We start from the raw sequence: 25,004 nt of genomic DNA on the forward strand, positions 1-25,004 counted from the left end.
GGGCAGAGGATCTCACCGGGCGCGTCTTCGGCGGTAGGGGGGGCAAGGTCATCAAGTTGTTGAGTCAGCCATCACTGCAAAAGATCAAGGTCCGTGTCCAGAGAGCCTGATAGCAGGCATGGGTGGGTCTCTAAGGCCTTTGACAGCATAGCTGGGGAGACACGATGGAAAGCTCTGGAGGGAAGCGCTTCACGCCACTGTCCGTGAGCTACACTCTTTTTGGTAAGAGGAATCTCAAATCCTGCTAAGTAGTGGTCTGACCATAGGACAGGAGCAAGGGAGGTCAGGACAACAGGAACAGTAGAGAAGATTTGATCTAATATATGTCCTTTACTGTGTGTAGGGGACCGAAGGTACGGAAGAAACACTAAGGAGGAGATAATGTCGTTGAGCTTGATACTGTCCGAGTCATCCACCTTATCCATATGAATGTTGAAATCGCCCAGGAGCACACCGTGGTCAGACCTGAGGCATAGTGTGGAAATCACGGAGTGGAGTTCTTCCAAAAAAGTGCCCAAGGGGCAGGATGGCAATTAGTATCACAGCAAGGACTCATTTTTCTTGTCAAAAACTTACTTGGTCAATATTTTGATGTCCACAGTCAAGTGGCAGCACACAGCTATGATCCTAAGAGGGAGTGCATCAGATATAGTACAAACTGCGTAACATGGTTCCTTTAACTTTATATGGGTCTCGAATGACTGTTGAATAATAACCCTGTTAAAATCTTCCCTCTTAGTCTCCCAACACACATAACCAGTCACACATGGAGTGTAGAAGAGCTTTTTGTTTATGTAGGCGACAGCTGTGTTTCAAGTAGGGTGATTCTTGGACCAGGAAGCACTGGTGATGAAGGCTGGAGGAAGAGTGGTCAGTGTCTTCCCAGTTGGAAGAGTTTCCAGTGGCAGGTTGCTCCCTGCAGGCTCAGAAGGTCCCTTCTCAGACACCCTACATCATTGGAACAAGCAAGAAAGTGTCTGGAGGCCCGGCCTGAGACTAGAGGCTGGACTGCTCCCAATAGAGCAGGACCAAGACCGATTTGAATATTGCTGGTCTCTGTCCAGAATGGCCTAGTGGGTGAAAAACAATCGAATGAAATGGAGCCCCAGCAATCACAAGTGGTTTAGATGGATTCAAGCAATACTTCTATCACTTTGTTTGTTGTGGTAGATGCCCTGAGTACAGCGGTATTCCCAGACGTGGGTCCTCTGGTCACTATGCAACATGACTCAAGTTAGACATCACTGATGGGATCTAAGTAGGCCGAAACTGGTCTAGTATTGCTTTTGTTCTGTCTGGATGGGAATGTCGGCTGGAGGTTTGGGCTGGAATGTTCCACCTCAAATAAGTCCATGCCTGATTTCCATAAATGAGTAATTGTCTGTGTCTAATTGGCAGAGTGGGCTTAGAAAATTGTGGACTGGAATGCTGCCACAAACAGCCAAAAGATGAGATTAGTTTATCCATTTCTTCCATCACTTTTTTGTTTTTTGACTTAGATTTGGGCGTAACAAAAATCTGTTTCTCCATGCAGACTTTTACAGTATTCTTTGCAGGTAAATCTAATGGACCCATTTAAAGACAGGTTGGCAATCTGCCAGGTCGACAGAGACCTTGGCCTCCTCTGCCTCTTGCCAGAGGTGGAACATCTGTCACATCTTGAGCTCCTCACCTGCCTCTTAGGGATCTCTGTTGTGAAAGTGGATCTGCTGGGCAGGGGAGGCACATTGATCACTTGTGAATGTCATGCGGGCCAACAGGTTTATTCAGCGCTCTCTGCATTCTCTTTTGCTTTTCAACAACAAGGCCCCAGAGTGGAGATTTGATGCTGAAAAGGAAAATGTCCTTCAAGGAGAGAGAAATGTCTCCCAATAGGCCAGGACTTTTTCCTCCCTGCTGTGCCCTGCATGAGGATCCTGTGGAAAAAAAACAATTATGTTAGCCACACTCTCTTTGCTCTCTTTGTGACCTGTTAGTACAGATTAGTGTAAGCTGCTATCTCTAAAGGTTTGGATGGAGCCAGGCCAGTCATCACCAGTGAAAAACCTAAAGTTCAGCTAAATAGGTTAAGTAAACTGAAAGTTTGGTGGGGCAGAAACACCCTCATTTTTGGCAGCCCTTTTACCCCACCAAACTCTGGGACTAAATCATGTAACTGTCTCTTTATCGAGGCAACATCAGTTATGCTTTGATTAATTTATATGTAGGCTACTCAGACAGACACCTAAGGAGCGCCACTTTCTGGTGCTTCATTCATCGATCCATTTAATATGTACAAAGGCTTCTTGTAGGGCAGTTGTCTCCAGTCAGTCGATCTCTTCATTTTAAATACCTCCCATTTCAAATTGTCGCGTTTACAAACAGGGGAGAGGAAGTGGTCCGTCGGTTAGACTGCCGACTTTGGTGATGGAAACCAGGGTTCGATCCTTGGGTCGCTTCCACATCCTGTGATTCTGGGCAAATCACTTAATCTCCCAGTGCCTGAATGTGTAAAGTAAATACGGTGCTCATGTAAAGTGCTCCAAAACCTTTGGGTCGAGTTTGCGCTATATAAAAAATATAAAACACTCTGCCATATTTATAACTGAAAAGTAGTAATTTTTGAATAAAAGTTGTTGTATAACATATGATATATTAATGTCCTTCTCCACTTTCAATTAAGCCAAATATGTCTTAATGTTTTATGAAGTATTTTTATTCACTTAAAATTCCTCCAATTTAAACAAATTTCTTATTTTGTTATACATATGGCAACATGTCTACAGGCCACTGATAGCACGATGATTGGTATTGTAATTGTGCCACTTGGAAATGAGAGAAATTTAAATGATTAGTTTTATGGAACCCATATAAACAAAGTTAACTCTTCAGTTTAATTTTCTTGATACAGTGCCATATTTATAAGTGAAAATGACAGACATTATTTTAAGTTGGAGGAATTTAAAGCGAAGAAAATGTTCCATATTATGAGCATTTTTGCTGAACATTTGTTAGCGCTTTTTAGATTTCTCTAGGTATGTTCTGTGCCACAAGTACATAGGACATAGATTTCAGTCAGCCGTACACTTATATCCCATTCATACACACACATATTCATACATCCCCAAAGACCACGCTCTCACTGACACACATGGCAGCCCTGTCATAGTGCCTTCAGTCAAAGCATTTTGTTCAAGCCATAGCATCTGGCTCTATGGGCATTAAACTTAAAGTCAGTAAAGCTGGGTGTGGGGGCATTCTTGCCGCCCACGGATCGCCTGTCCGTCCGTGTGGGCCATATAGGTGGTGAAGTGGATGCCGGGCGCCATTATTTTTTTTTGTAACGCTGGCAGTGTTGCCAGATTGGACTATTTTGCGTACAAATGGGCAACAGTTTTCCCATTTGTGTGGGGAAAAGACCCATGTGGCAGATGACTTAATTTTGTGCTGGACTTGGCCCTGTGTGCAGAATTTATTAAGGGGAGGCACCTCTTTAAATAAGTTGCATTCAATTCAATTCAGCTGCCTGGTTTCTTTTTCTAAGGCAAACTCAGGCACTCCGTAACTTGCCTTTCCCCCAAGTCTGCCACCGCCGTCAACTATGAGGCAGCAGGCTCACATAAAATGATACAAGTAGTTACTTTAAGGTGCAAGGGGACGCACCTTACGGTAACTACTTGTGTCATTATTGACAGCCCCCACAGTGGTGTTTGTCTGTAGGGCCGTCAATATTAAGAGCGCAAGAAAGCGTTTCCAATGACGGTCCTGCTTGATGAGCGGGAAAACTGCTGCTGATTTGCAAGAGAGAAGGTCCGGGCCTGGCTGCTCCCACAGCTTGAAGTAAGCATAACTTCTCCTGTTTTTTGTCTAGCACCTCACTTGCTATAAACCATGATTCCAAAAACTGTCTACCCTCTCTTTCCTCGCTTTATTCGTTCACCTTTGAAATGGATCTAAAAAGGAAGTAATACTTTTGCTGGAAATTTCTTTTTCTGACATTTTTCTATTCCAAAGTGAAGCACCACTTTCATTTTTTCTCGCCTTCGAATAGCATTGTTTTCCTCAGGTGAGGAAGTTCGCCATTTCTGGAGGTAATGCGATATCTGGTTGATGGGTGGTGTAGAAAACGTTTAATGTGATCCGTATCAACTGTTTTCCTTATATTAGTTTATAAAATGTGTACTGCAGCTTTATGTTTATGAATGTGGTCTTTTAAAACCATACTTCTTATGTTTTGTAATGATTTAAGCAATGGACATTGAAACGGGTCCCTTCTGGGCCTTGGAGTCATGTCCTTTGCTTTTCAGGCAAAAACCCTTGTTGATTTCTGAATAGTGAGTGCACCAGGGCCATTACTGAAACTAAATTTGCTTAAATTAGTAGTCAGATTATGGCATGTTTTGCTTATTTTTGGTATATTAAAGTGTCGGTATGCTAAATCGTTTATTTATTTGGGGAAGATGTTGATTATTGTTAAAGTACATCTCGGACTGTGTGAAATATTGGTACATAGAGGAATGTAAGGTGCTTTATTAGGGGCAAGGGTTTCAGTTGTTTATGCGAAACTTGACTGGAGGCGCACTGTGTGTGATGCAACTCCACCTTGAAGTTGATTTAGTACCTGTGGTGAGTGTGAAGTGAGCTAGCCCCCATTTCATGAACAGAAATTGGATTTTCGTTTTGCATGGGAAGGTTCGGGGGGAGGCAGGCAGTATACAATGACTTAATTGGCAGCTTGTTGTGGTGGCATATTTGTGGGGTTTTGCACTTTTCTTTGTGTGCTTTGGGGGTTATTTCTGAGGAGGGCTCATCGGGGAGTTGCAGCTAAAGCCACTTGTGTGGGCTATGTCTCTGGGAGTACTGTGTTGGTATTAAGTACCCCATGCTGTGGCATTGTTATTTTACCTTCTTGGTGGGGGTCGATATTAATGTTGTCTTGAAGAAATAAGTATTGGTATGAGGCTCACCCTTTATGTGGGTCTTTGTTTGGGTGAACTGCAGAGCTTTGGTGACATTGTGGTGGTTGGGCACTGTCTGCGGATATACATTTTTTGGAGCAGTATAAGTCATATGCATAGAGTGACCAGATGACTCTTACCAGGGCACACATTTTCCAGTTTTGATTTGCCATACTAGTGCATTCTGGGAGCTGTAGTATAGGTTAATTGTATTTCAACCAATGGGTCAAACACACTAGATAATAATGTAAAAGCAAAACCCAGGTCTGGAAAAGTAATTCTCCCCGTAACTTGCAGGCATCTTGTCCCCTTAATTATGTAGCTCCAACGGGCAGTGTCTCAGAAAGGAAGAACTCTTCCTTCGTGTATTTGAGAGATGCAGGTCTTTTGAAGAAGTGTCTGCAAAGCGCTATGCTTCTGTTGGGATCTGTGTGAGTTATCACTATTTTGAACACAATTTAACCTCAAGCTCCATAGGGGCATTGTCGGTGTGAAGTGCAGCTCTTTAGGCAGGAATGGGTGAGGAGACTATTCATCTGTGTGTATGCAATGGTGTCAACATGGGGTGTGCATATTTGAAGCCACTTCACTTGGGCTAACAACTGGAAAAGTATCTCTTTGGGATCAAACTAATAGACTTGTCATTGAGGGAAGAAAAGGTCATGGTCCATCCGATCCAAAAGGCTTTCCTTATCCATTTAATGATTGTTTTTACTATATATATATATATTGTTGTTTTAAGTCAGTTTGTACACCACCAAGTATGTTGTATTTATTGTGGATTTTAAATGTGTTGTAAATTGCTTTTAAGATATATTTTTATCGAAATAAAGCCTTAAAACTTGAAACTTGAACTTGAAAAGGAGCAATGAAATCCACACAGACAAACTTTGAAGTTGAATAAAGTTCATGCTAATATTGAGACAAGAAACAACTAAAAATAATTCCCCACCCCTTTAGTTTTTAAACTAATAGAATGGTCAATGAAAAACTAATACATCATACCATTACCATCTACTATGCAATACCCTAGCCTTTAATTGACTCTCTCTCACCACTTTACCTAGTTATTAGGGTTGAAGGCCCTGACCACTTTGCATTGGCATATTGGTCTCCTCTTAGGCCTACCAGACACCTTCTTCACACTGATCTTTTAGTCCTGTCTCAAACTTACCGGTATCAGGCCAGCACTACCATATCTCAGTGATTCCAGGGTACATTATGTTTGACCCGGACCCTCTAGACAAATTAAGAGGCAGATTGTTCACTTGACTGGTTACCCCACCCCCTTTTTCTTAAAACTAGAAGCAATTGCATTTGTCTATCTCCACCTTTTGGTCAACTCTCATCAATCCCCAGCAAGTCTTTCTTGATATGATTTATTGCTTCTTGACCTGCCTCTTTAGCAGATTATTTTTCTCCTAAATGTATCTGTTAGCCTTGGGCACCCGTGTCCTAGCTTTAGCAACACCAGAAAGAGCTGGGGCTACCTCATAACCCCCCTCACCCCCACCTACAGTACTTTTTTAAGTCTCACCACATCACCTTTTTATTAAGTGCCCTCAAAACACAGTTTCTCACTAGAATGGACAAGGCCCCTGAATAACTTAAAATATGGCTTTGAGCTCATCTTACATTTTCTTGCCCCCCTACTCCTAGCTGAATGTAACTCCCAAACCTTTCAGAACTCCATCTCACCAAACCTATGAACTCCATTCTGTCCATCCTTATAGTTTGCCTTATGATCTCTGCCTCTGTTCTAAAGAGGTGTGCATTAGAGGACATGTAACCCTGCCACTTCGGTGTTCAATGACGCTGCAGAGTACACCTAAAACATACCTATTTATCAGTCCCCTGCTTTCCTTGTTTCAGTTTTCTTGCACCTGGCCTTTACTTCTGCACTGAGGTCTTCCTCTCTTGCTTTTCCACGGACTCTAAAGAGGACATTCCTCGGTGAGTTTCTGTCCAAGTAGATCGATGGAATCAGTCATGGCTTTGGTACGTAATGAGTGGCTTCATTAATATTGGTCTAGACAATGTGGCTTAGCGAGGCTGATCCTACTAGCTCTTGAATTTGACACAATCGTCCACTGTATCATTAATGAAAGGTTTGCTGATGTGGATCTCTCTAGAACCACATCAATCTGATTTAGATTATTTTTTACGGCCATTTTTAGTTTTTTCCTTTGTTTTATTGTAGTTGCCAGGTTATCTGCTGTGGGGCCTCACAAGATCTTTCTTCCCCCCCCCCCCACCTCCCCCCCTGCCCCCCCCCCATGGGTTTCTTTGTTTATTTAAGCTCTTTGTCTTTTTAGATTTTTTATTTATTTATTTAATACTTGTGCTCAATCATGTCAGAGGATGGTGATGAAGTAAAAATGTTGCCGCCACTCCCCCCCCCACTCCACCTGAAAAAATGTCTGTGGATGCCCATGCTCTCCAGTCTTTCAAGTGCCCCCAACAAAGCCACATGCCAATGAATTTCTGTGAGATATGGGATACTCGGGGGCCCCTCATCAGATTGTGGAGGGGCCCCACACCATTTTGTGTTACAGTGCTGACTGGGGCTTCACCACTGGCTGACTCCAGAATCATCTCCATAGCCGTACTCATACAGACACCAGTCACACAAACACACAACACTGCTGTGACAGTTACCCCTTTGCCAACACAGGAATTGTTATGTTCACAATGGTTTCTGGCTTTCTGTGTAAGCTCTGTTGTTGAATGCATCATGAATCCATGAATACCGTGGCTCCTGCATGTGGGACATTTTTTGTCAGGCTGGCTACTGTGCTGAAACCAGCAAGTGGGATGTTTTCCTCCTTGCAAAATGCCATGTTTGGTCTAGTTGGAAAACTGGGATCAAGACAGTGGTGTTTCGGATCTAGCCATGGGAATTTAACCACAAGACATCATCTCTTCAGTGATATATAGTAAACAGTCTGGCGGTCAGTACCGGTGCATTAACAGTGTACATGTTTATTCAAACAGTTGCTGCTGGACACAAGGATGCTGGGCCCGAAAACCCTTGGCTTGTGATCACTGAGACACAGGAGGCCTGAGCTGTAACATCACATATGCACGGTGCACAGACAAAATATCGACTCCAAAATATCGACTGGACATAATATCGAGTTTTAAATATAGACTGGACAAAATATCGACTGGACATAATATCGACTACAAAAATATCGTTTTTCAGGTAAGTGAAGTAATATCGACTGTATAAAATATAGATAGCAAAAATATCGAATTTTTAATAATATATAATATTTTATAGTGTATTTTTATGTAATAATATGTGTGAAAAGTGTGTATTAATGTTATAAAATATTTTATTAAATGAATTTTGTTTTTATAATAACTGCGTAATGTAATTCTGTAGCGGGTTGTGGGTTTATAGGGAAATAGGGTGGGAAGTAATTTAATAATAATTAATTAATTAATATATGTTTGTAAATATTTTTAATTAATAATTAATTGATAATTAATTAATATTAATTAGTTAATTAATTAATATCATTTTGTACATATTTTGTATTAGTAATTAATTGGTAATTAATTAATTATAATTAGTTAATTACATTAATTAGAGTACATTTTTAATATATATAATTTTGTGTTATTGTTAAGTAATTAATTGGGAAAAAATAATATTAATTATTAAAATAATTACAGCTAATGTGCTAATATATTTACTTTATTGTTATTGATAATTAATAATTAATTGGTAATTAAATAATATTGATAAATTTTGGGTAAAGGAGTATTTTTAGGGTTCAGGGTCAGTTTTCAGTTTTTGGGTAAAGGGGCATTTTTAGGGGTTTGGGTCAGTTTTCAGTTTTAGGGTAAAGGGGTATTTTTAGGGTTCAGGGTCAGTTTTCAGTTTTTGGGTAAAGGGGCATTTTTAGGGTTCAGGGTCAGTTTTCAGTTTTAGGGTAAAGGGGTATTTTTAGGGTTCAGGGTCAGTTTTCAGTTTTTGGGTAAAGGGGTATTTTTAGGGTTCAGGGTCAGTTTTCAGTTCATGGGTAAAGGGGTATTTTAAGGGTTCAGGGTCAGTTTTCAGTTCTTGGGTAAAGGGGTATTTTTAGGGTTCAGGGTCAGTTTTCAGTTTTTGGGTAAAGGGGCATTTTTAGGGTTCAGGGTCAGTTTTCAGTTTTTGGGTAAAGGGGTATTTTTAGGGTTCAGGGTCAGTTTTGGGTTTTTGGGTAAAGGGGTATTTTTAGGGTTCAGGGTCAGTTTTCAGTTTTTAAACGATATTTTTGCAAGTCGATAATGTGACCGTCGATACTCTTTGGAGTGGGAATAGTATTTTTTACACTTCCGGTATTGTACGGTAATATAATAGTATCTTATTTATTTTATAGTATGTTATTATATATATATATATGTTTTTACAAATATGATTGTAAAAAATTATTTTTATTAATTTCATTTATTATTTAATTATTATAATGTAATTTAAGTATTTTTAAGTATATTTTAGTAATTAAATTTTAATATTAATTTAATTAAACACTGTTTTTAACAAAGTCGATATTTTTTATAACTATATTATTGTAAACGATATTTTGTACTCGATATTTTTGTACTTACCTGTTTGTAGATACAAACTCGATATTTTGACTGTCGATATTTTGTCCACGATATTTTTGCAAGTCGATATTTTGACCCTCGATATTATTTCAGTGATCCCATATGCACACAGCATACTGATAGTCCGGTACCGTGCACGCTTTCTTTCAGCTGCAATGCATACAGTGTGCGTTTGTATGTACGTGTGTTCATGGTAACCCATTCTAGAGTTGGTGTTCAGCATGTTGTCCAAAAAACGCACAATTCTTGAGGTCCACCCAATTTGTGTGACTGTAAGTATGAGTGGGACTCTTGCAATGTTTCTGTGGGAATGTTCTTTGTGGTTTTCTGCTGTGGTCTATTGTTATGAAGGAGGAGTTAAGGTAAAGTGCACATGTTTCAAACTTTTGCAAAAATTATTAACTCATAACTTAAAATAATTGTTCAGTAAATGGTTTAATACAGCGATGACTTTCAAATTCAAAAAAAGTTGAGGCAAAATTCTTCGAACTCTTTTAAGCTTACGTGGTTGCAAGAGACAGACATGGAAACAATTACAGCCTTTACATGTCAAATATGAATTTTACTTTGACCGATTAGGCCGAAGTTCTCATGGTTTGACGACTTTCTGAAAACTACGTAAATTTGGTAGTTCACAAATAGAAGTATTGGAATAATGATTGACTTCATCAAAGTCGGAGGAAAACTGGTGGTGGTTTGTATAGAAATCTGCCGAGCAGCTGTTCTAAAGATTATTGGGCATGTCACTGGAAGTGCGGTAAAAAATAAAATGTTACCGACAGCTGTGAACTGACAGAGCTTTTCATTTAGTCGCACCGATCGGGACATCGTAAAGAAAATGTGATTTATTACTATTGCTAACGGCAGGAAATGTTTTGAATGCTCTGGAGAATTATTAAAACTCTGACAACTGTGAGGTAACCAGGTCGATAAATCAAATCACAGTATTACGTATTAAACCAGAAAACAAGCAAAAGTGACTAGTACAAAGTACAGCAATTGTGTTCCATCAAAATATTGCATGAGAAATATGATGAGACAAATTCTGTGTCAAAAATATTGAGGGACAGAATATAAAAGTTGAATATCCTTGAGACACACATACTGTGTCAGAAATATTGTGATGTAAAAATATTGTGGGACAGAGCATGAAAGTTGAGCATCCTTTTTTAGGTCTTTTATACCGTTTACAAAAAAATTAGTTGTACATGCAACAGATATAATTTGTGTATTATTTAGTTAGGTTACATTCGTTTTTATGTTATAAGTTGTTACTATTTTAATGTTAAATATGTTAACTTATATTTTAGTGTTTTCTAGATTTGATCATAAACTTTACTTTTTTTACATCAAGCATATTTTGCTTATATATTAGACTTATAATTGAAATTAATTTGGTTCTCACATATGTAAAGCTTCTAAACCTGCTGAATTTGTTCAAATTAAAAAAGGGGAAGGTTGATGAAGTCTGCAGTTCCCTAAAGAAAGAGACATATGTGCATGCTGTGTGAGGAAGGTCATAGAAGGGATAGGACAGAATGGAGAAAAGGAAAGGAGTAAAGTGGCATATGTTGTAGGGAATTCATATATGTTCACTCTAGTTCTTCAATGATAAATTTGAACTTGTTTGATGAATTATTTTACAAGCTATGGGATGCGAAATATGTAAGCGAGTGATGCAAATATATGGCGCATCATGCATGAGTTTAATCAAAGACAGAATACTAATAGACTGAAATGGCCTGATCCTTACACCCAAGGACCACTAAAAATTCTGCTTTGTGTTTCAGGAATTTATCCAAATCTCATTTCCATTTGCTGATTATTATAATTAGCTAGCATTTCATCTTATGTACAAATACGTTAATTTCATTTTTTTTAATAATAATTGAACTGTGCTCATAATTTGTCGCTCAGCATTTTACTAACATTTGTATGCTTTCTATTGCAGTTGTTTACAAAACTCAGTAATAACATTTCTCCTACCTCCTATTTTAGGTCTGGCTTGGCAGCACAACTGACTGAAAAATATTTTGTTTACAATTCATTATAATGCACAGAGTGGGCTTTGGGCTTTGGCTCCACCCAGAGGAGTATTACCTCATGCTATTACCTGTATACTGTATTATTCAACTTTATATGAGGTGCCTCAATTGGAATGAATGAGGAAATTTAGCATGTTAAAGGTAAGCTCAATTATAATACTGATTGTAACATTCAATTCTTTATCTCCTAAAGCAATCCTTTTGCTACTTTTCCCCCAAACAATGGGAAAGCCAATAGGACTAGTTTTAAAGTGCTAAACAGCATTTGTGAATTCCTGTGATTACATGTGCTTGCCAAATTAAAACTAGATGTGATGTCTTTTTCTAATACTTGTTTTGATGTCATGCGTTGTGCTGCAGCTATTAAAAATCAGAGATGTATTGCAGTGGTGTACAATGGGAAAGGGAGATAGGCATGGCATGGAGGTGCCCTGCATCACCTTGTTCTTCCTTCCTCACTTACTAGTCTACAGAACCTTTACCCATTTTCTAATTATTATTGCCGCCCGCAGCCGTTCTTGTGGGGCATTTTGGTGGAAACGCACTTTGTGGAATTCAGTCCGACCAGGGACTAATCCAGTAACTTTTTTAAATCACTGATTCTGGGAAGGGGAATCGGTACTTCTTGCACGCCGCGGGACTGCGAGGACCAGCAGTCTCCGCGCGCATTAACTGGACGCAGCTGGTCCTCTTCGTATTGTCGGTCCATCTTAATCAGGCCGTTCGTGCTGACATCGTCAGCACGAACGGAAAGTGAAGGAGGCGACCCACGCGTGTTAGAAATACAAAGGAGCAAGTTTACAACCATCTGTATAGACTATATCAATACAGAGGTGTAATGAACATCTAGCCGGCCTGATTAAGACGGACCGACAATACAATTCAAGAGGAAGAGACCAGGGCTCCATGAGGAGCTAGGTCTGCAAGAGGCTGTCCCATGTATATATACAGTCCTGAAGAAGACCCGCACCTGATGCGTGAAAACACAGCATCGCCCCCCCTAGGGTCGAAATGTCGACGCAATCCTCTCCTTTGGCGTGAACAAACTATTCAAAATCCTGTAGGATCCAAGATTTAATTGATGTGTCTACAGGATGATTGTATATGTATAGTTGTTTAACCCAAAAGTATATGAAGTAACACATTTTACTTGTTGTTTTTAGTATTACTCTAGCACAAAGTTTTCGTGCCTTATATGTTTTAAATGTTCATTAGGGACAGTGATTGAAGTATTTTGTGTTCACATGTGAAAGTATTTGAGTAAAATTTGCTTTCATTTTTCTTTATGGTCAGTGAGTTTTGTTTGTGAATGTATTAGTACACTTGCCACAATTCTTATACACACAGTCAACCCTTCTATTGTAATAGGTTCAGTTGTTTGGACCTGGTTGACTGACTGCAAAATAATAGGGGTGTACCATCTTCCCCAAAGTCAACGGGGGCCCCTATTAAGAACATGGCATACCCCGAGGTGATTACAAATACATGTATGTCCGAGCTTTTGATTAATTCTACCACAAGTCTCACAGATATGGAGGCGACGGTGCTCAATCCTGAGGTGCCCCTTGATTGTGAAGAAAGGACTACTGTCACTAGTAAAGTTCGATGCTCTACAAGAATTGTTGTAGAGAGAACGGTTCCCGAAGTATCCAATAGACGAAGGGTTCCAAACATTAATGTGATTAAGTTACTTTCATGGAACATAGCGGGCCTCCAAAAAAACTTGGAAAATCCAGAATGGAACAAATTCATTAATATGTATGACATCTGTATGTTCCAGGAAACCTGTAGCATGACTCTCTATATAAAAGTGGGTATTCCACCAATTTTATCCAAGCAACCAGCGTAGGGAAAGGTCGCCCATCGGGAGGACTTCATGTATGGATTAGTGTGGCACTGAACTGGGCACTTACTGTGCATAATTTATCCTCTGAGGACATATTATATATTACCGTTAAGTGTCCCCATACTTGAAGCTCCATGGAGCTGTTTAATGTGTATGCTAGAGGCACCCCTGGAGGCCAAACTTCACCTACCATAGCACTACTCGAGGTGGCTTTAGCGGGTATCCCCCCTTGTCTAATGTTATTGTTGGGGGAGATTTTAATTGTACATATGAACCCCTAAGTGAGGAAGAATACCTGGGAAGAGTAATCTAGACAGTTTATCCCGTCCCTGACTTTGGCTCCAATCAGGAAATGGACACCTAGAGCGATCCAACTAAATGCGCCAACATTAGAATATAATCTACGTGCTTTGAATGGCAGGACTACTTCAGACCCAAATGGTGTGATGACTTACAATAGACTTAGTTTCCCGCCCGTATCGACTATATTTTACTTGATATCCCAACTTGGGGCAGATTAGTAGATATGGAAGTTTGACAGTCGCAGGCCAGTGACCACAATCCGCTCTGCATGAAAATAAGATGGGGGAGCGGGAGGGAAGTACCAAATTGTCCACTAATGCTTGCAAAAGAGGTAGTCCCATCTCATTGTAATCGTAGATTAAAATGGAATAGGGTGATGTGCCAAGAAGACAAATTGATCAGCATCAAAGAACTAGTCGAAGGAGAGACTAGAGCACTTTTACCCCTTGATTCTGTCCAGGCCATTGAACAAAGTATTAAACTCACGGACTCTTACAAGAATCCAATTGAGAAAATTGATTTATTTTTTACTATTGGGGATACTAGAGGCTCCAGGGAGAATGTCTCAACCACAACTGGTACGCCATGGTATACGGCTGAATGCTGGAAAAGGAGAAAGGCTATATCGAATTCCATTAGGAGGAAGGATATAATGGCAGTTAGGGTGGCCAGGAAGGATTATAATAATTGTATCAAAAAAGGCTAAGAAGGACTGGGAGGAAGAGCATTGGCAACAACTTAAGATTGCTGCCTGCTCGAAGGACTCCACACTGTTCTGGAATCTGCTAAATAAACTTGATAGGAGGGGAGGAGAGCCCCTCCCCAACCAAATAACCGAGCAGCAATGGCATTCTCATTTTTTAAAATTGTATTGTGATGAGGCTGAGATAGGCCGATTTCTGGGGCCACAAAATGATTTTATCATAGAGAAGAATACACCTGTAGAACCCTTCACAACTCGGGAAGTATATGATGCTATTAGGAGTATAACCCCTCCAAAGCAGCAGGTCCGGACGGGTTACCGGGTGATCTACTCATATATGACCCGAAGCTGTGGTCTGACCTCATTGCCCTTCTAATGAACTAAATTCTTCATGGACATCCTGTCCCTGATTCATGGAAGGGCGCAGAAGTAATTACTATCTACAAGAAAGGTGATAGGGAGGACCCTGCCAACTACAGGCCGATTAGTTTAATAGATGCCATTCAGAAAGTAGTTGGCAGGGTCATTATTTACAGAATAGGATCTTGGCTTGGAAAAGGGAACATACTGACTAATTTTCAGGCGGGCTTTCGTCAAAATGTGGGTACAATGGACCAGGTTTTCAGACTTTGCGCAATATTCTGGAAATCTGTGACCATCAAGAAGGGAAAATTATATCTGGCCTTTATAGACCTGAAGAGTGCTTTCGATCTGGTGCCCCGTAATAAACTGTGGAAGGTGTTGTTGGACATGGGGTTCCCACGTTACCTCATGGAGTTTATTGTTAAACTTCATCAGGATAATTATGCCAGAATCAGATGGGGGAGCCAGGGGCAGCTAACTGAGAGGGTACCTGTGAACAGAGGGGTGCGCCAGGGCTGTGTGATGGCCCGACACTCTTCTCCCTCTTTATCAATGGGGTGGTTGACCATCTGAGGGAGGAGTCTGCCAATGCCCCGGTCTTGGCAGGGGAGAAAACACCCACCCTTCTCTTCGCAGACGATACCCTCCTGATGTCAAAAACCCCCTCGCGACTCCAGAAACTGTTGGACAGATTTAGTGTGTTTTTTGCGACGAACGTGGGCTGTCCATTAATACTACCAAAACAAAGCTGATGGTGTTTCCCCCACTTAAAAAAACAAAGAGAATCCATTTTACTCTCAATGGGTCGCCGCTAGAGGTGGTGGAGGCATTCGACTACCTGGGAGTCAGGATCAACAAGAAAATGAAATGGGACTCCCAAGTTGCCAAAATGCTCCTAAACCTTAAAATAAGCATGGGCGGAAAATCCGTTACGCTCGCGGATTTTGCGGATTTTTGGGAAATTCGCAATCCGCGAGATTTGCGAATTTCCCGCAAAATCTGCAAATTCGCACGCAGCGGATTTTTTTTGCGGCGCGTGGCGTTGGTGATACAATTTTTGCGGCGCGCGGCGTTTATCATCGTTTGCCGAGTTGTTTTTCTCGATAGTTTGCGAGTGCTGCGCCATTTTGGATCTTGCTGTGTGATCCCGCGGGAATTGGCGAGCGCGATTACGTCATCGCGGCTTGCCAGCGATAGTTTGTCAACGCGAGTACGGCGAGATCACGTCTCGCGGTACTTCGCAATTGCGAGATTTGAGATGCGGCGAGCAGCAAGAATCTCGCACAAGTGAAAATATAAAATTTGCAATTCTGCACAAGAAATCCACCAGCAAGCAGCATAAACCTTCTTGAAATGATGATTTTTATCTGAATAACTCCTTAGGTTGACATTTGCCTGCACTTTTTTAGCGAGGAGTCCATTTTGGGGAGGGGAGGAGGGGGGTGGGAGGAAGGAAGTGCCCCACAGTCTTCAACTTCCTGTTCCTGTTCAGCAGGCTCCTCCCAGTACTTTGTCCATCTCCTGGTCACTTTTCATTTGGATCTGGAGCTGGAAGGATTACTTTTTGTGGATGCTGCTGGATCTTTGGATTTGAGGCCTTTTTGACTTTCTTTGGATCACTGTTGGATTAGAAATTTTACAAGTAAGTTTGTTTGGGGCATTACAGTTGCTGCAACTAAAATTTTGGAATTTTCGATTTTTGGGCTGTTTTGGGGCCTTTTGCCCAGGGGTACTCAGTGGTGGGTGGACTGAGTCTTTCTGTGGGTTGTCTTGAACTTAAACATCATGGAGGCCATGGATGGATTGGGATTGTGCTGATTTTTCAGTGATTTTCGTTTTTTGGGGCTGTACTTGTGGCCTTTTCACCAGGGGTATTTGAGTCTAGCATGGGCCTAGTCTTTCTGTGGGGTGTCTTGAACTTAAACATCATGGAGGCCATGGATGGAATGGGATTGTGCTGATTTTTCAGTGATTTTCGTTTTTTGGGCCTGTACTTGTGGCCTTTTCACCAGGGGTATTTGAGTCTAGCATGGGCCTAGTCTTTCTGTGGGCTGTCTTGAACTTAACCCTTTCGCTGCTGATGACGAGCTCAGCTCGTCATCACCCACGGGTGTCGTGTGCTGATGACGAGCTGAGCTCGTCATGAATAATGGCATCAAGAGTTTCCCAGCACAGGGGAAAAATCCCCACAGCAGCCATGTGGTTAAACATCATGGAGGGCATGGATGGAATGTGATTGTGCTGATTTTGCAGTGTTTTTCGATTTTTGGGGGTGTTCATGGGGAGGGACAGGCCATGTGGCTGGTGGCCATTTTGAGTGCTGCTACAGGCACTGGCCATGTGCTGGCAGGCAAGTGGCCATTTTGAATGCAGGCTTTGTTGTTAGGCCTGCAACCATTTTGCCTACTTTTCAACCTTTATTTATGCCCAGGGGTAGTGAGTCTTGCATGGGCCTAGTCTTTCTGTGGGTTGTCTTGAATATAAACATCATGGAGGGCATGGATGGATTGGGATTGGGGCTGATTTTTCAGTGATTTTCGTTTTTTGGGGCTGTACTTGTGGCCTTTTCACCAGGGGTATTTGAGTCTAGCATGGGCCTAGTCTTTCTGTAGGTTGTCTTGAATTTAAACATCATGGAGGGCATGGATGGATTGGGATTGCCACCTATAGTGGACATCCTTCGTGAGCTATATTCTGGCGCTACTGGAAAGGTCAGATATGGAATAACAGGACAACTAACTGACAGCTTTCAAATTCAGAAAGGGGTCAGACAAGGCTGCGTGTTGGCCCCTTTCCTATTCACACTTTATACGAATGGCCTAGAGGTCGCGCTGCTAAAAGGCGTTAAAGATCTGCCGGAAGCCGGTCGTCGACAGATTCCAGCGTTATTAAACGCCGACGACGCGGTAATCCTGGCAAGAACACCCGTCCAGCTTCAGAAGGCCCTAAACAACTATTGTTCCTTCATGACCAGTCTCAATTTAAAGGTGAACATAAGGAAAACCTATGTAATGCACGTCGGTAATAGAGGAAAAAAAGAGAAAAAAATTTTTGTCGACAACCTGCCTCTAGAAAGAGCTAACACCTATCCTTATCTTGGTATAACCATCGATGAGGCGTTTAATTGGAGAGAGGCAATTAACTCCAGAAACTTAGCCCTCACAAGAACAGTTGGCGCTTTAAAAGCATTCTCACTTCGTTTGGGAAAAAGACCACCCAACGAAATGATTAAGATATATAACGCAAAATCGATCAGCACCGCCACCTTCGGAGCAGGAGTCTGGGGTACAACGAACGTAGAGCAACTTCAAAAGACTGAAAACTCCTTTTTAAAGTTTCTCTTGGCGGTTCCTAACAGCACTACCACATTTGGGTGTCACCTCGAACTCGGAGTACACTATATATCGGACATAATTAAGATTCAGCCTATCATGCTATGGCGTAGAATATGGGCCACGGAAGAATGCCACCTCACGAGAACAATAATAGAGGATTGCATGAAACTAGACCATATGAAAAAGATAAAATGGCTGGCATATGTAAAATCATTTTTCACTGACATTGGCCGTCCGAGTTTCTTTGAAGACCCATTATCCGTAACAGACATTTCAAAAAAAGACCTAAAAACACTGTGCCTGTCACATTTATCTGAAATCCGAATGTTATGTGAAATAGGTAAACCCTCAGTGCAACAATGTTTAATGATACAGTTGGTTCCAACTATGCAACCTTATTTACAATACGATTTAACGCAATATGAAAAACTACTCCTTACTCGTTTTAGGCTTAACATATACCATATTCTGGTTTTATTTCCCATCCAGAATGTATGGACTCACAATACTGCAGTATGTCCGTGTGACTCTATGTCCTCACAGTCCACAATTCATGTCATATTTTTTTGCAAATTTTATATGCAATTACGCAGGAGGTGGATATTACCACTACTAAAAGTCATGAACATCCGTAGATGTCGCCCTGCCTATTTAGCTCTGCAACTTTTGGAAAATTCGATGATGACAAAATCTGTGGCACAATATCTAAAACTTTGTATTGGGCACCGTACGAACCTGTAATGATGTGTAACAGTTTTTAACAACTTTTTATATTGAATGAAAAATGATTTTTTAAACATTTTATACTGTTTTTTATGTACTTTTATGGTTTTCACATATGGAACCCGAATAAAGATATTTTGATTTGATTTGGATTGGGATTGTGCTGATTTTTCAGTGATTTTCGTTTTTTGGGGCTGTACTTGTGGCCTTTTCACCAGGGGTATTTGAGTCTAGCATGGGCCTAGTCTTTCTGTGGGCTGTCTTGAACTTAAACATCATGGAGGGCATGGATGGAATGGGATTGTGCTGATTTTGCAGTGTTTTTCGATTTTTGGGGGTGTTCATGGGGAGGGACAGGCCATGTGGCTGGTGGCCATTTTGAGTGCAGCTACAGGCACTGGCCATGTGCTGGCAGGCAAGTGGCCATTTTGAATGCAGGCTTTGTTGTTAGGCCTGCAAGGCTGCAACCATTTTGCCTACTTTTCAACCTTTATTTATGCCCAGGGGTAGTGAGTCTTGCATGGGCCTAGTCTTTCTGTGGGTTGTCTTGAATTTAAACATCATGGAGGGCATGGATGGATTGGGATTGTGCTGATTTTTCAGTGATTTTCGTTTTTTTGGGCTGTACTTGTGGCCTTTTAACCAGGGGTATTTGAGTCTAGCATGGGCCTAGTCTTTCTGTAGGTTGTCTTGAATTTAAACATCATGGAGGGCATGGATGGATTGGGATTGTGCTGATTTTTCAGTGATTTTCGTTTTTTGGGGCTGTACTTGTGGCCTTTTCACCAGGGGTATTTGAGTCTAGCATGGGCCTAGTCTTTCTGTGGGCTGTCTTGAACTTAAACATCATGGAGGGCATGGATGGAATGGGACTGTGCTGATTTTGCAGTGTTTTTCGATTTTTTTTGTGGTGTATAACTGAACTGATGTTCCTCTGTCTTCCATTGTTTTTAGGTGCACAAGACTCAAGAGAACCACCAGTGCCAGGAAGAAGTCCTGCAGCGGTGTGTGTGCAGCATAACGTCACGCGACGTCACGTCTGGCCTCAGACAACTCTACAATTCGTGCAACTGCGGCCTGCTGTCTGACCTGCTCTGAAGAAGATGGCCCCAAAAAAAGTTCTCCGTAGCTCCTCTAGCAAGAAAGTTGCTAGTAAGGAGCAGAAGAAGCAAGTTACCAAGGAGGCTGGTGTGCCACCCGCCACGTTTTTTGGGAGCAAAAAAAAAAGTACGCCTGCAGCAGCAGGATCTGCTGGGGACCAAGCTGGGAGCAGCACCCCTGCTCCATTGGGTTCAGTGCCTCCACCACCACGCCAACTTAAGTCAAAGCCCTTGAGTGCTTCAGAGGCAGTCAGTGTACTTCTCCAATCACCATCGACCAGTGATGTTGGCTCATCGCAAGAAAGTAGCAGCAATGTCCCTGAATCAACACAGGTTGTTGTAACTCATCTGACAAGTGTTGAACAACCACAGCCGCAACAACAACACCATGTGCAAGTACACGCCCAAGTACATGTGGAAGGAGAGGCAGCGCAAGGAGATGCGCAAGCAGAGGTGCATGGAGGGTCACAAGTGCCCACAATAGTTGTCCCTCCCGAAGTAGGGGCACATCAGGAAATTGACAATCAAACCGAGGTATCATTTGAGGAAGCCACTCCTCCTGATGATCATTCATTGTCTTCCACACCCCTAGCAAGGAAGAGATCAAGGCTGGTGTCTACATCTTCTTCAAGCACACCTCCTTCTGATGATACGGATCACAATTGGGAACCAGCACCACTGCCGTCTGAGAGTGAGGCACACCATGATCTTACAAAGATACCTAAGCGTAAAAGGAAGGTCGTCGAAAAACTCATAGCTATGGAGTGTGATGAGGCTCAACAAGAAGTGACAGATACTGCTGGTGATGAAGCCTCTCACGATGACGACGAGCCAGTCATCACAAAGGTCACTGCAGCCCCACCGGGCATGCAGCAAAGAGACATTTTGACCCTATCCCGAGAAGCTGCTGAGCGTGATGATGATGTCGACGAGGAGGCAATGGAAGAAACACCACAATCATTGGAGTTAACTAGTACACCAACACCTACCGCTTCCATATTTCTTAGTCACCAGAAGGGACCTCCATCCACCTCGACCTCAATTCGTGGTGGTGAAAGTGCAAAACGTACTGAAGTTCGGCAATCCACATCCTCCACTTCATCTGGCATTAGCAGCAGGACCACCACCACCAGTATCGCCGCCTCCTCCGGCCCCCAAAGACATTTCAAGTCCGCAGTTTGGGACTTCTTTAGTGTTTCCACAAAAAAGGAAAACCTTGCCATTTGTAGCATTTTTAAGTTGGCAGTTAGTCGTGGTAAGTTTGGTTCCAACTATGGTACCGGAGGCCAGAGAGGTCATCTTGAAAGAAAGCACGCTGTCCAATGGTTTGCGCACCTACAGGCGATCAAGGAAGGCCGAATTGCACGTAATCATGTTTCCTCTGATGATGACGAGGAGGAAGAAGACGTGTCAAACATTTCACTTACACCCAGTACCCCTGTCAGCAGCACACCCCATGTGAGCCACACTAAGAGTGTGGGAGAGAGTGATACACCATTGCGAAAAAGTTCATCAGCGAGCGTAACTGGGTCGAAGATATCATCATCATCCCGTAAATCTTTGGTCCAGGGCAACATTAAAAAGATGTTGTTTACAGAAGCGCAATATGAACGCAACCACCCACTGACGTGTCTGTATAACACTAAGCTGGCTAAAATGCTAGCTCTGGACCTTCTCCCTTTTTCTTTTGTAGAAGGGGTTGGTTTTCTAGAATTAGTGGCAGCGCTCTGCCCTAAATGGAAGGTTCCTAGCCGGTTCTATTTTGCCCGAGTTGCGGTTCCAGCACTACATGAAGATGTTCTGAAGGTGATTGGGGCAGCTTTGCAGAAGAGTGCTGTTCACACTATACATATGACAACAGACATGTGGACCAGTGGCGCAGGCGCTGATTACATGTGCATCACTGCACACTGGGTCTCTTTTTCAGGGGCTAAAGCAAAGCTAAACACAAGTGTTGACACGGACATTGTTTTTAAAGCTGCTCGGAAACATGCAACACTAGCCATGTTTGGTTTGGAGAAACGTCACACAGCAGAAAACATTTTGGATGTCTTTAACACAAAGGTCCTTAACTGGCTGTCCCCACTAAAACGCCAGGTTGGTTATGTTTCCACGGACAATGGCGCCAATATAGTTAAGGCCATGAGGGACGGTAACTATTTCAGAGTGCCGTGTTTGGCGCACTGTATAAACCTGGTTGTCCAAAAATTCTTGGGTAATAAAGGCAGTGCAGCGTACAGCGTATTGGACACCTGCCGAAAAATGTGCAAGCATTTCAGCCATTCTTTTAAGGCCCGGAAGCAGCTGAGGAGCCTGCTATATCAACATAAAATGCCAGTGAAAGCACTCATCCAGGAGGTGGTAACACGTTGGAACTCAACCTTCTACATGCTTGAGTGTCTGTATGAGCAGTATACGGAACTCGATCAATATTTCCTTACAGAGGGTACAGAGGAGCTGAGGATGGTTGCGGCGCAATGGAACATAGTTCAAAGCCTGACACGCATGCTTCGTCCTTTTGAGTTCTTCACGCGTGCAGTCAGCAAGGAGGACTCTAATTTGGGAAAAGCTATCCCATTGTTGTACATGCTGGAGGACCAACTGAAGGAGGTGTGTTCTGTGTTTGAAAAAGATGTAAAAAACCAAGACTCTTTTCTTCTGGCTGAGAAATTATTAGAGCTCCTACAAGGTGATGAACGTCTTAAAAAGATCCACTCAGAAGAGCATTACATTTGTGCTACTATTCTGGATGCACGCTACAAAAAGGCGCTGGCAGGCCAAGCATTCTTTCCTTTTGATGATGAACATGTTCCAAAGTACAAACATTGGCTAGCCTTGTCAGCCAAGAGGTTTGATAGAGAACGGCTGGAAATTGAAGGAAATGGCAGTACATCAGCAGGCCATCCCCAGTCAAAACAATCCACTTCTGCACCTGTGGCACAAGTGACCTCTCAGCCGTTAAAGACACCGGCAACCGGATCATCTGCACGAGACACAACAGAAACATCGGAGGCTGAAGAGGATTGGCTAGCTCTGCGTGGGTTTGGTTCTCAAAAGGTCAGAGGCACAGCAAGAGCTAAGCAAAGTGGAGGAACCTTGGATGAGGACCTTGAGTCGATGGTGAAGGACTATCTGAATGACTCAACAGAGGTCTATGTTAATTCTGACCCATTGGCGTATTGGCATGGGAAAAAAGAATTGTGGCCACAGCTCACCAACCTGGCTGTAAACTACTTGTCTTGCCCACTCGCAAGCGTGTCTTCTGAACGGGTTTTCAGTGCTGCTGGTGGCATTGTAACTCCCAAACGGAGCCGCCTCTCGCCCAAAAATGTGGAGAGGTTAACAATGATCAAGATGAATCAGCACCTCATACCACCAGATTTCAGAGTACGAGAAAGCGTGCCGGATGAAGAGGAGGTGGCCAGCAACATAGATGAGGGAATTTCTACTCTGTCAGGTGACACTGAGCTCACCCTGCCTCAATTCGCAGAGTATGATGACGAAGCCTTATTCTCATTCCTGGACCGTGATACCGAGCCCTGAAAATGAGACAACGAATCAATAACTTTCTTTTTCGTCCTTATTCACTTTTATTCCTGTGTGTCTGTCTTTCTTTGTTGTGCACAGTTAATATATTTCAAACTTTAATCAGATAATCACAAAATCAAGCCCATCAGCAGAACTGTCTTCACTGGTTTGCTAATTGATTTGAAGTTGCCGCAGCCTGCATTCCTCAGGTTCACAAGTTCAGAAGAACATGCTCCTCTATCCTCCTCCTCCAGACTCCTATTTCCATCAAACCAGAGGGCTGGTTTACGCCCAATGAAGAAAGACTCAGCACTTGTGGGGGTGTTGTTGTACCTCTTTGCAGGTGAGTTGACGGCTCTGGGACCATTGTTGGGAAGCTCTAATACCGGATAAAAGTGTTTTGGACTAAATCCCAGGCGGAATTTTTTTTGTGTTTTTGATGACTTGCTTGCCTTTGAGGTGCTCTTAGGGGGGTTCCGTCTGTTTGTGGGTGAGTTTCGTGGTCTGGGAGCACTGCTGGGACACTCTAATCTTGATTGCATTTGCTTTTCAGGAAATCCGTTGTGGCAACCCCGACTTATGGCCTAGCTACGCAGCGCGTTTGGAACGAAGGCCGAGAAATATTGCAAGTATGAGATTTTGCTTTTGGCCGATTTGGGGGTGTTATGCTTCTTGGCGGGTGGGTTGGCGGGTCTTGGGGCATTCCTGGGAAGGTCTAATACCGGGTAGAAGTGGTTGGGACAAAATCCAGGCCGATTTTTTTTTGGCTATTTCTGACATTTTGCTCAAAGTAGCGTTTTCGGGGGCCTGTTTGGGGGGCTTCCTGGTGTTTGTGGGTGAGTTTCGTGGTCTTGGAGCACTGCTGGGACACTCTAATCTTGATTGCATTTGCTTTTCAGGAAATCCGTCGTGGCAACCCCGACTTATGGCCTAGCTACGCAGCGCGTTTGGAACGAAGGCCGAGAAATATTGCAAGTATGAGATTTTGCTTTTGGCCTGTTTGGGGGTGTTATGCTTCTTGGCGGGTGGGTTGGCGGGTCTTGGGGCATTCCTGGGAAGGTCTAATACCGGGTAGAAGTGGTTGGGACAAAATCCAGGCCGATTTTTTTTGGCTATTTCTGACATTTTGCTCAATGTAGCGTTTTCGGGGGCCTGTTTGGGGGGCTTCCTGGTGTTTGTGGGTGAGTTTCGTGGTCTAGGAGCACTGCTGGGACACTCTAATCTTGATTGCATTTGCTTTTCAGGAAATCCGTCGTGGCAACCCTGACATATGGCCTAGCTACGCAGCGCGTTTGGAACGAAGGCCGAGAAATATTGCAAGTATGAGATTTTGCTTTTGGCCTGTTTGGGGGTGTTATGCTTCTTGGCGGGTGGGTTGGCGGGTCTTGGGGCATTCCTGGGAAGGTCTAATACCGGGTAGAAGTGGTTGGGACAAAATCCAGGCCGATTTTTTTTGGGCTATTTCTGACATTTTGCTCAATGTAGCGTTTTCGGGGGCCTGTTTGGGGGGCTTCCTGGTGTT

Source organism: Lissotriton vulgaris, chromosome 8 (genome assembly GCF_964263255.1).
Source record: "Lissotriton vulgaris chromosome 8, aLisVul1.2, whole genome shotgun sequence".
Taxonomy (NCBI): Eukaryota; Metazoa; Chordata; class Amphibia; order Caudata; family Salamandridae; genus Lissotriton; species Lissotriton vulgaris.